Source organism: Balaenoptera ricei, chromosome 5 (assembly GCF_028023285.1).
Source record: "Balaenoptera ricei isolate mBalRic1 chromosome 5, mBalRic1.hap2, whole genome shotgun sequence".
Taxonomy (NCBI): domain Eukaryota; kingdom Metazoa; phylum Chordata; class Mammalia; order Artiodactyla; family Balaenopteridae; genus Balaenoptera; species Balaenoptera ricei.
The window spans coordinates 23596005-23609371 of record NC_082643.1 but is presented as its reverse complement, the minus strand read 5'-3'; positions in this window follow the sequence as shown (position 1 = coordinate 23609371).

Sequence of the window (13367 nt, the reverse complement as noted above, 5' to 3'; positions counted from 1 at the left end):
AAGTCCTGTGACATCACGGGTCTCCTCAGACCTCTGGATCACTTTTTTTAAAAAGTTAAGTGCTAGGTTTGAGCTCTAGTTTAATGGAAAGAATGTGCTCTTTGCTCTCCTAGATTGAGAGCTCCTTGAGGGCAGCAACTGGTCTTTAAAGTGTATATTTCCCTGGCTTAGAAGGGCCAGCACACAGCAGGTGTCCAATAAATGTTTGTTTTCATCTTGTGGTGTATGTATTTACTGGTTTATTGTTTCATTTTCTCATGGAACATGGTTAGTAAGGGCAGTGACTTGATTTTTTCGCTGGTCTGTATGCCTCGGCTTCATATGATGCCTTGCACCTAGTAAGTGCTCAATACAAGTGAGGGCAGGAATGAAATAGTGTCTAGGTGCTTGCTAACAGTTCAGGCACTACCCATTCATATTTTCTCACTTAACCCTTACGATATCCTTGTGATGTAACAGTAACTAGCATATATTAGCCTAGACAATGTTCTAGGATCAAAGTTCTTTACATTCATTCTCTCATCTGATGTTTGTGACAACCATTTGATACTTGAAAGTAGGTATTACTGTTATAATTTTCATTTCCCTATGAGAAAACTCAGACAACAGAAGGGTGAAGTAAGTTGCCCAAGGTCACGCTCATAGAGAACCAATCTAGGTTTTGAACCAGGTGGCTTGGCTCCAATATCTGTGCTCTTAACCACCAAAATAAAGTTGCTCATCGATTGTCCCATTTTGTGAGTGAGGAAGTTGAGATTATAATATAGCTCACCCAGGAACAACATGGGTTTTAACAGCGTGGGTCCACTTATACATGGATGTTTTTCAACAATAAATACACAGCACTACACAATCTGATGTTGGTTGAATCCGCTGATGTGGAAACACAGAGATGGTTGAACAGAGGATAGGGAGGGCAGGGCAGGCTATAAATTATTCATCAATTTCTGACTGCGTGGAGGGTCAGCACCCCTAACTCCCTGCATTGAGGGTCAACTGTACCTAGTTACCCCCTAATTGCACTTCTAGAAATTACCAAAGCAGGGAGTTGGATGTGAGTTGCCTACCTATAGGCTAGGGTTCTTTCCACTACAACACAATTCTAGATGTTTCATTATGACCCTGGAGACAGGGATTTCCAAGAAGAGCTAATATGTATTCCCATTGCCAAAAAGGTCAAAAAGGTTCATAATAAGAGGCACAGTAAAAACAAAACTTCTCTGCATTTCAACAAAGCCCTTTTAGGTATAAACCTGTAATATTCTTTGTGGCTCTAGTCAATATATTTTAAGAAAAATATGTAAAGATGTTGGGGAAAGTCAAAGGATTACATAGAAAAGGGATGGCAGAACTTCTGTGTGAGTGCATATTAGGAAAGGAGGGTGCTTCAATCTAGGAAAACAAAACTGACAATGGATTTGCCTGACATCTAAGAATTATAAAACATATGACTGAATTTTTTTAAATTAATTAATTTTTATTTTTGGCTGCGTTGGGTCTTCGTTGCTGCGCACGGGCTTTCTCTAGTTGTGGCGAGCAGGGGCTACTCTTCGTTGCAGTGTGGGGGCTTCTCATCGCAGTGGCTTCTCTTGTTGCGGAGCATGGGCTTCAGTAGTTGTGGCACGCGGGCTCTAGAGCGCAGGCTCAGTACTTGTGGCGCACGGCCTTAGATGCTCCACGGCATGTGGGATCTTCCTGGACCAGGGCTCGAACCCATGTCCCCTGCATTGGCAGGCCGATTCTTAACCACTGCGCCATCAGGGAAGTCCCTGACTGAATTTTAAAACAAATCCTAAGATACCACTGAAGCTTAAGGAATTAAAATTTTTAGCGTTTAGTCTAAATAAAAAGTTTTATTAGACATTGGATTCTAAACTAAAGGAAGTACCTAAACCAATTTGGATGAATATATGAATGTGCTTTTAAAGGTTTAAATAAGTCAGTGGACATATATTCCTAACATGGCATTGAGGAAAATCTGGCTTTATTATCTATTATCCTTGAGTTAGACATCCAAGATATTGGCGTCTGGAATCACACAGGCCGGGGCTTGAATCTCAATTCTGCCTCTTACTTGTTATGTGACCTTGGGCAATATTTTAAACCTCTTGGTTCCTCAGTTTCCATATTTGTACAGTGGGACACTAATGATCCTCACTTCATAGGTTTAGAGATCATTAATTGATTTAATTTTGAATTGCAGTAAACTCATTGAATTTAAACACATGAAAAGGACTTAAAACAGAGACTGGGAGATCAGCTCGGTGCTTTGTGACCACCTAGAGGGGTAGGATAGGGAGGGTGGGAGGGAGGCTCAAGAGGGAGGGGATATGGGGATATATGTATACATGTAGCTGATTCACTTTGTTGTACAGCAGAAACTAACACAACATTGTAAAGCAATTATACTCCAATAAAGATGTAAAAAAAAAAGTTAAAAAACAGTAAAATAAAACAGAGACTGGTATAGTGACAAGGTTCAATAAATGTTAGCTAATGTCATTAGCTTTTATGATGAATTACCTGCTCTTTGTCCCAGTCAGTAGTTCTCAGTTGTAAGGAGATAATGCAGAGGTATTTCAGTAAAAGAACAGGATATATTATTCTCCCACACTGCAGAACTTCACTGTGGAACCCTCTAGGGGTATGCTGGATTCGTCTGTGTAGGGTAGAGTGCATTGTCACTACTGTTCCCAACTGTTTGTATTTTCTAACAGAGAAGATTCGAAGACATTATGTCTCACAAAAATACTAAGAACTCTCTTATTAAACCTGAATCTTCTGTGCTGCTTCAAGTTGATTATATATAAGGCATGTGGGAAGGGAGCTCAATGAAGAAAATGACCAGGTAAATACCTAGTGAATGGTTCAATAAGTGGGCAGAAAAGTCCCATGAACAGTGGACTGTGGCTGAGAAGTTACCTTGTTCCTTGACTCAGAGAGAAAAAAAGTCATACAAATACTGATACTAGGAGACTAATTCTTTTTCGTGTAGCGGTGGTCTAGCTTTTAATGGAACAAGTGATTAGAAAGTAGAAACCATCTCATCTGCAATAAATTCCAGTGTGTATTTCAGAAAGAAAGTACACACTTGAAAGTACAAGTGTGACCTCTGCCATAGAGATGCCAGCCACAATCCCAAAACAGGCAGGTTGAACAAGGAAAACATTCAGTTTTGGTAATAAAACACAAAATTAGATGATTGTGCATAGGTATTTGTTTTTCAGGATGACTGAAGGATTTTAGATAATTACACATATTAAGAATTGGTCAAAAGAAAACGCTGTTAAAAAATTTGAGAAACTTGAACACTCATGTAGTTGTGTTGTAAGTGGGTTCAATTTTTTCAAAGAGCCATTGATACTGTGTAACAAGAACCATAAAAAAATTCATGCATTTTGACTGAAGTCCATTATTGGGAATTTGTTTTAATCAAAAAGTTCCCCTGCCAAATACTCCCTTTTTGATCAAACTTTAGTCAGGCTCCTCTGAGCCCTCTTTTCAACTAGGCTTTGACCTTGGCCTTCCATGTCTGTCCTGTCCTCGCTGGGCCTGCATAGCCTAGTTTAGCAAGAATCCCCTCACCCTTGATATCTAATCATTCTTGATATCTGATCAAGTTCCGTATTCCTCACCTTTGATGTATAAGTCCTTGATCTGCCTTGAGGGAAAAATCTGTGAGATGAGTTTAGCAAGAATCCCCCTACCCTTGAAGTCTCCTCTTAGCAATTTTTCCATCCATTGACCCCTCACCCTGCTTCTTGGCCATAAATCCCCACTTGTCCTTATTGTATTCAGAGTTGAGCACAGTATGTCTTCCCTACTGCAACAGTCTTGGATAAATTTTTCCTTACTGCTTTAACAAGTGTCAGATAATTTTTCTTTTAACTCTGTCTGTCCATCTTTGCTAGAGTAGAGAATTGAAAACAGCCTAAATATTTATGAGTAGGGGGTTGTTTTAAATAAATTTTAAAACATAATCTTTGAAATAGCACGCTGGCATTAATAAATAAATAGTGGCCAACATTAACATGGTACTGTTATCTGCTCTGTATAGGTGTTTTCTCTGTCAGACTTCCAAAAGGAACTGAGTCAGCAGGAGCCTAAGGGTGCAGCTTCTCCATTCTTTGCTCCATTCTTCTCTTCAGTGGCTTCCTCTGCTCCTTAGACCTCATGGCAGAAACCATGGCTTCCGCACCACTGCTCACCTTCTTGTTGTGGAGCAGACCCCTGTCCTTTTCTCCCTAGAAGGGAGTAATATTGGAGGAAACAGTTCTATCCTTCGTTCTATTCCTGTGGCATGTTCCTCCTCACAGAAGGAGGACTGGCTTATCTTACTGGTAACACTGGGCAATGACATGTACACACTAAACCAGCGGTGAGGTCACGGCTTCAGAATGTGGGCAGCACAGTCGCCTGTCTCTATTGTAGATTGTTAATTGGTGGGCCTGTGTTGCCACCTGTCCTTTGTCTCCTGGTAGCAACTGGGCCAGACTAAGGGTTGTCTCTGGCAGGCCCAGTTTACTTGTAAGCATGCTAATGGGTGAGAATATCAAGTGGAGCTGCTCTGTGGGACCAGGGGTCTTCATTCCAGGAGAGCCCTCAGCTGAAAATTGTGTTTCCCAACACAAGTTATCAAAATTCTTTGTTTTGGGATTATTTGCTTTTGCCTGGCCTCTAATGCTTGGTCTGTACTTTTTTCTCTAATTGGATCCTTATGAATATTTCTTAGGTTTTAGAAAACAGAGGGAAGGAAGCGGTGGTGTGCTGGTAAACTGGCTCTCTGGGGGGAAGAAGGCCAGATTATAGGAATTGTTGACTTTTATAATGCAATGCGCTCACCATGGCATATTTCCAGCTCCCAGTGGGCTGTTAGGCAAAATTCCTGAATGTTTAACTATCAGCTCTTACAAGTGTGCTCCAGCGCACCCCAGGAAGGAAGGAAGCCATCCAGCTTCACCAGATACGATTTGCCACATCAAGGGAACAACTTTCTCTCAGTCCACTTCCAAACTCCTGGGGAAATTCTTAGTGGCCCAGCTTGTCTGTCAGGTTTCTGTCCCTAGTTTTATCAACTGTGACCAACGGACCATGACTACGTAGTATTGATAGAAGGAAGCATAGTGATTGGAAGTCTGCTGTAATGAGTCAGAGGCAATTAGTGTCAGTGTGTGCTGGGCTGATAGCCTGGGTCTCTCCAAAGCAGAGCCTAAGACAAAGATTTATGTACATGAAGTTTACTCAGAAATATGACCCCAGAAAGCAGGAATATAGGACCAATAGGGAAGGAGAAAAAGACAAAATATGGGTGTATTATTAAATCCCCAATTACTCTTTCGTTAATAACGGGTAATAAAAGAGCAATTTATCTAAATAATGCATAGTAAGAAATGAGCTGGGAGTTGCCAGGAGCCATCACTGGACCTTGAGAACAAATGCAAGGCAGAGGAGGGTAGAGCTAAGAGAGGAACACACACCACTTGTGGTGACATCACTCCATCCCTGATTGGAATGTGCTATGTGTCAGCTCTATGGACCACTTTACCTCCTTCAATTTTGGTTATGTGAACCAATTAACTTATGGCTTAAGCCAGTTTGAATCATGTTTTCTGTCACTTGCAGTTAAAGAGTTCCAACTGCTGTAATTCACAATAACAGAGATCACATTGTATTTTGGTTGCTTGTTTGTGTGTTCTCCCATAGGTTGTCACCTTCTGAGGTCAGGGCCCATGCATCTTATTCTACTTGTATCTCCAGCACCTAAGAGAGCACCTGGCATATAGGAGAAGTTCAGGACATGCTGGATTGAAGTAATATATCTGTAATATTAATTTTGCATCTGTAATATTGATCCTTTCTAGTTTAATCAATGCTTTTTAAAAAATATTAAACCATTTTTATTATTTAAAATTATCTACTAATGTGCATATAAGCATTCTGCATAGTTATAATCAATCTATTGCTTTGTCTTAAAAATACAATTTTATATTCTATTTTTTCTCTTTAATATTATTTCATACAAGCAATAATTTTATTTTATATCCATCAAGATAAGCCATAGAGCTGTGGTTTCAAATAGGTTTTTAGTATTAAATTTTTTTTCTTTTTTCTTTTTGACCTCCTTCACCCATTTCTCCTACCCCTCATTAATGCTTTCTTAAAGAATATAAATGAAGAGAAGAAAAACAGATGAAAATTTACAAGCAAATATGATGAAAGAGATTCACCCAGAAAGAAAAGGATGGTTAGATGGAGGAATTCACATTGTTTAAAACTATTCCATCAAAAGTACATCTTCTCAGACCATTTTTTTCTTTTTAACTATAATAGAGCTAAAAGATTAATAAAGGTCTAGTTAAAATTGATTGATTTAAACTGTAACATAATGGAAAGATTTTTTTTCTGCTTGTTTTTTGGTAAGGGCAAAATTTCTATGTTAAATGAAAATATGGCAAAGAGAAAATGCCATGATGTTGATAATATTTTATTTTGCTTAGTCCTAAAAGAGAGTTCCCATGAGCAATTATGATCCTATTGAGTAGAAACTCACAAAAGAAAAGCTTATTTTATAACCTACTAAGTTCCCTTATAGGGACAGTATTAACTCTTTCCTGTCAATTTAAAAGTTTTCTGAAAGAGAATCTATAAAGTGGGAAATTCAGGAAGCCCACGATTTTATCTAGCTATTCATCATTCTCTCTGAATTTCTTGCACATGGCCTGCTGAATGAGAATTTAAAGCGATCTTTACATGAAATCTTAAAATTATATATGATCTTCCAAATCAAACTGTGAAGCCACTATATGGGATTTTCACTACATAACTGTACTGTTGGTAAGAAACTCACGGAAGTATCAAGTGCTATTCAAACATAGTTCTCTACAAGCCAACATTCAGAAAAACAATGCAGATAAACAAAAAGGATATATTGTTAATAATGATATTATGAGGGACCACAATAAATTTTGAAGCAAGCTACAAATTCTCTCCCTTTAGAACCCCAAGTCTCAATATTTTCATTAAGCCAAACCATTAGCTGCTAATAAATTTTAATCCCGAAATAAACCTTCCCTCCTAGACTAATGGCAAGAATAAAAAAAAATTTCTTTTTCAGTCAAAATTCTAGACTGAATCAAAAGGGAAGGGAAAAAAATTCATCCTCCTTGCCTTTTAGTACGATTCAGAAATCAGGATTAAATTAAGTCTGATAGAAAGAGAACTTTATAATTCCTTCTTTCCAGATAAGGGATCAACATGTCAGCACTGGCTTCCTCGAAACTTGACAATGCCCAGTTCTTTCTGAGTGTGTGAGTGGCCGTGTTGGTGTATGTGGTCAGTCTGAAGGCTAAGCAAATGATTCACAGATGTATTCTAGCCATCTGCAAAATTGGAATGAGTAAATCATGACTCTGCATTTCCATAATGCTTGTCTTTATTTGCAAATGTTCACTCTACGTTTTCCCTTCCATGAACCTTTTGAATATAGCTTCATCTTGATTAATTTTCCTTAAAGTCACTTATGTTAACTGTAGAAATTATTAAAATCTGAAAAAAATACAATGCTATGGTTCTTCAATGTGAATTTGAGCTTAGAATATTTTAAGTTAATGAATCTCTCTGGTAAAAATGAAATATTTCACCTCCCAGACCATTTGTTCTATAGGTAATTATTTTCATGATTTCATGTTATTCTTCCTGAGATTGTTAAAGTTTTAAAAATAGTTGTTTAAATATAAATAGCAAAACATTCTATTTTGAGTTTAAAATAAATGACATATTAGAAAGCAAATGAATTAATATAACAAAACAGAAACAAGTTCACAGATATAGAGAACAAACTAGTGGTTAACAGTGGGGAGAGAGATGGGGGAGGGGCAAGGTATGGGATTAAGAGGTAAAAACTACTATGTATAAAATAAATAAGGGGGCTTCCCTGGTGGTGCAGTGGTTGAGGGTCTGCCTGCCAATGCAGGGGACACGGGTTCGAGCCCTGGTCTGGGAAGATCCCACATGCCACGGAGTGGCTGGGCCCGTGAGCCACAACTGCTGAGCCTGCGCGTCTGGAGCCCGTGCTCCGCAGCAAGAGAGGCCGCGGTGGTGAGAGGCCCGCGCACCGCGATGAAGAGTGGCCCCCGCTCGCCGCAACTACAGAGGGCCCTCGCGCACAGGCGAAGACCCAACACAGCCAAGAATGAATAAATAAATAAATAAATATTTTTTAAAAATAAATAAATAAATAAATAAATAAATAAGATACAAGGATGTAATGTATAGCACAGGGAATATTGTCAATATTTTATAATACCTTTAAATGGAGTATAATCTGTAAAAATATTGAATCATTATGTTGTACACCTGAAACTAATATAATATTGTAAATCAACTATACTTCAATAAAAAATAAATAAAATAAAGTAAAATAAATGATATATTGATAACTCTTTGAACTACTTTACAGATTTTTCAAGCTGTTAATAAAGTTTATTTGTGCTAAAATGCCCTTTCTGTAATAAGGTTTTATTATAGAATTATGTAGGTATCTAGTCAGAATGTGAAAAGGCAACTTTAAAATCTAAAATCCTCTCTTGATTATTAAGAAATCTTCCTCCTTCCTCTCTTCCTTCCTTCCATCCTTCTTTCCTCCCCACTTCCTCTGTCTGTCCGTCTGTCTGTCTCTTTCTTTTTCTTTTTTTTAAAGATGATCTCAGTCTGGAATAAACATTCTTGCGAAACTGGCCAGGATTTTTGCCAAGCATAGTGTGTACACATCAGCTGTTTTCTGGAAAATAATTGCACCGTGTAACAATGTGTATTATTTTAATTAGTACTGAGGAATGTCTCCAAGATATTTCATCAGGTCAGTCTTTCTGACACAGGCAATGGCTTTTTACTTCCTGAAATTCTGATTCAGCGGATAGATGACATTTGACGTTTTATATAGGTGAACAAATAATTGTTATAATTAAGCCAGAACTCACAAAAGTAATAAATCACTCCCCACGTATACAAAAGGCTTTAGGACCTGCCTCTTATGAGGAGAACAGGGCATCTTTTATAGTGCAGTGTTCAAATTATCCAAAGGAAATAGTAACCAAACTCGATCTGTGGGAAGGCCACTCTCTGGGAAGCCCTGGTATGCATGAGGAGATCAAAGTGCTTTGTCATAAGCTTCCAAGGCTTAGTCAGTCATCCGGGGCTGTTGTATTTCCAGGATACTTGCCTGTGTTTCTGTGTTAAATTCAAGAAGTACTGATTCCAAGATCTGAAAAAAGAGCACGTTGTGAAACTGTGTTGAGAACACACCTCCAGAAATTGACAAATCCGTAAACACAGTTTTTAATAGTGCTGGAGAGGGGGACAGAAACTTTATTTCCTCTTTCCACCGCTGTTCCTCGACATCACTGTCAGATGAACTAAAGATTAGGAACAGAAGTGTTCATATTAAAAGAAAGACATTTTGTCATCATCATGCTGTGTCACACAGTACCAATGTGATTTTCTAATGTAACAAAGCACACATTTGCATATTGGTTTTGTATGTCTTCTGTGTGAATAAAGGTGAACAAAGGTGGTTAGTCTGTTTTATTGTGAGGTTTTGTTGAGGCTGGCAGGCCACATGCTGTGGGCGGACTTGATCTCCTGTCAAAGAGGTGGTAATCACTGAGGTCAGTCCCTATGGGTAGAGGAGGCTTTCAGACTGGAACTGGACTGATATTGGTTGGAGGAAAGGATTCTCCTCCTCTTCTAGGTCTTCATCTCTTAGTCTAAATAAATTAGGAGACACTGGTCTGTGCTTGTAGGTGGCGGGTTCTGAGACAGTGCACAGGCACTTAGACCCTGGAATCTAGGTCAAGCCAGGCTTCAGAAGTGCACATCATAGCTTGCAAGCTTTATAATCTATGTAGAGGATTGACTTTGCTCTGCTTCCACTTGGTTATTTATTTATTTATTGCCCTGTGGCATGTGGGATATTAGTTCCCTGACCAGGGATCGAACCCATGCCCGCTGCATCGGACATGCACATATTCTTAACCACTGGAGCGCCAGGGAAGTCCCCCACTTGGTATTTAAAAATGCTGTATTTTCCCACTTTCTATCTGGTTCATCCCTCCATTCCTGAGTGTGGACAAGAAAATCGATACTAATAACTTGTCAGGACATGCTTTGCATTGCGTAGGAATCCTGGGCTTTATTCAGTCCAGAAATTCACGGAAGGCTGCAGTTTCAATCTGCACTGTTGTCGCAGTCCCTTTTCAGTGCCTGGTCCTACAGTGCATTCAAAGTGGGGAGGCTCTACCTGTGATTTCCTCTCGTGCTTAACTCAGTGACAGGTACCTCTGCTGAGACCTCCAAGGCCCAATAACAGGGCCCAGGCTCCCGCAGCATGTGCTGTATATGAGGCTTTGCCACATCTGGGGGACTGCGTCTGGGTGGGGTCTTGGTCCCCAGCTGTGCAGGGTTCTGTGGGAACATGCAGCCTGGCCCTCCCTCTTGCTCTCGGGGGACTCACCCACCAGGGCTCAGCCCATTTTTCTTTCTACCCAGAGTGGCAGCATTCTTTTTGAGCAATTTAGCCTAATTACCTGATACACCTTCCAAATAAAGGCCTGACTTTTTTTTTGGCGGGGGCGAGGGGGGGGTGGTTAGGGGAGGGTTATTAGTGAGGATCAGGTCTACTTCTTTTTAGTTCCAAAACACAAAAAGGTCAGTTCCTTGCTACACTCCACCCACCAATGCTATCTCCAAGGGAATCCATTAGGATTTCTTCCGGCCCCAAGATTACCAAGGTCTAGTTTTTTCTTCTGGAGAATTAAAATAAGGGCGGGGAAGGGACAATGATGGTTTGGTTTAATTTTCTCCTGTTGACTATTCAAAAACCAAGGGATTAGTTAAATACTTTCCCCTATTTACCCTGATGGAGCTAGTATAATTTTGTCTCCATCAAGCTCCCTTTAGTTATTTCTTTTTATTTAGTCAAGTCTTGTTTAATATGTTAGCCCTTTTGTAGTTTTACTTGTTGGCACTGAAGAAAGGCTCTGTGTCCAAAAATAGGCCAGGAGGTTAAACGTGAAAGGTCACTCCATTTTTCCTCATCTTAAACCAACCTAGTAGTTGTCAGAAGTAAGATACCTAAGGAGAAATTAATCTGTCAACTAGAGATGGGGCTTCATACCCCTGCTATCCTTTTCTTTTTTTTTTTTTTTTTTTTTTTTTTTTTTTTTTTTTTTTTTTAAACTTTTGGGTTTATTTTTTATTTATTTATTTATTTACTTATGGCTGTGTTGGGTCTTCGTTTCTGTGCGAGGGCTTTCTCTAGTTGTGGCAAGTGGGGGCCACTCTTCATCGCGGTGCGCGGGCCTCTCACTATCGCGGCCTCTCTTGTTGCGGAGCACAGGCTCCAGACGCGCAGGCTCAGTAACTGTGGCTCACGGGCCTAGTTGCTCCGCGGCATGTGGGATCTTCCCAGACCAGGGCTCGAACCCGTGTCTCCTGCATTGGCAGGCAGATTCTCAACCACTGCGCCACCTGGGAAGCCCCCCTGCTATCCTTTTCTTGTGTGAAATCCTTTGACAGTTTAAGAAGATCTGGATTTTATGTATATTAATGAGAAGAAAAATTTCTATACAAAAAGCTACAGCTGTGTTGGATTCCTATGCATTATGTGGCACTTACTGTTTGCAACTAGGGAACCTCCTAAACCATGCATCTTGGGACTGTGTTCCAAGGTGGCATAGTGTTTCTTTCTGATTGGCAGGAGAAATTAGGAAGAATTCTTAGCCTCAGAAGCAGGATGGAAGGGGAATGGAGTGATAATCACAGGGTTCCATGCCCCTTTCCAGCCCCCATTTCTTTTTTTACTTGTCAAGACAGTATATAAATGAACGTAAGTCAGCTGCACAAATTTCTCATTGGGTTTCTGCCTCTAAATCTTGACTTAGTAAAGTTTTGTTAATTAGTGACTATATATAAAGATTTTTGTGTGTGTGCCAATCATAAGTAGAAGCAGAGAGAAAACTGGTGAGATTCTGTTGACTAGGCTGGGCATATTAATATAGGAAACAAACAGTTATTTTAATACTTTGCCTCTTTTTGAGAATGAAATGATTAAAATATAAGAAAGTATATAGAAATTAACTAAAGACTTCAAAGCAGATATTAAAAATTTGTCTAAAGAACTAAGAAAACGACATCTGAAAGAATAAACGGAAAATATGAGAACGTCTCACAAATAAAGAACATCAGTAAAGAGATAAAAATTATTTTAAAAAAACAAGGAGGGGCTTCCCTGGTGGTGCAGTGGTTAAGAATACGCCTGCCAATGCAGGGGACACGGTTTGAGCCCTGGTCTGGGAAGATCCCACATGTTGCGGAGCAACTAAGCCCGCGTGCCACAACTACTGAGCCTGCGCTCTAGAGACCATGAGCCACAACTACTGAAGCCCGCGCGCCTAGAGCCCGTGCTCCGCAACAAGAGAAGCCACCGCAATGAGAAGCCCACGCACCGCAACGAAGAGTAGCCCCTGCTTGCCACAACTAGAGAAAGCCCGTGCACAGCAATGAAGACCCAATGCAGACAAATATAAATAAATAAATTTATAAAAAAAAAAAAAAAAGCAAAAAAAATTCTGGAGTTGAAAACTACCATAACTGAAATGATCTGAGCTGCCCAAAATAAAGAATTGGCGAACTTGGAGATAGGTCACTGTGATAGCCAGTCTGAGGAACAGAAGGAGAAAAGGATGAAGAAGCATTATGGAGGAAGCAGAGAAATCAGAACATTCAAAATTGTTAATTAGATGTAAAATGATGCAGCCACCTTGGGAAAGTTTGGCAGTTCCTCAAAACGTTAAGCATAGCTTTACTACATGACCCAGCAATTCTACTCCTAGGTATAAACCCAAGAGAAATTAGAGCATACACTTGCACAACAGCTTTTACAAGGACAACTTTTACAAGGATGTTCATGGCAGCACTATTATTCATAACGGTACAAAAGAAGATACTGTACAACCCAAATGTCCCTCAGCTGATGAATGGATAAATGAAGTGGCATAGCCGTACAATGGAATATTATTTGACAATAAAAATGAAGTACTAATAAATGCTACATCATGGATGAACTTTGAAAGCATTATGTTAAGTTAAAGAAGCCAATTACCAAAGCACACGATTGTACAATTCCATTTATTTGAAATTTCCCGAATAGGAAAATACATATGGAAAGTTGATCCATGGTTGCCAGGAATTAGGGAGAGGAGGGAATAAGAACTGACTGCAAATGGATATGAGGTTTCTTTGTGTAGTGGTCCATAGACTCTGGAATTAGGTCATGTGATGGTGGCCCATCTATGTGAATATACTAAAAA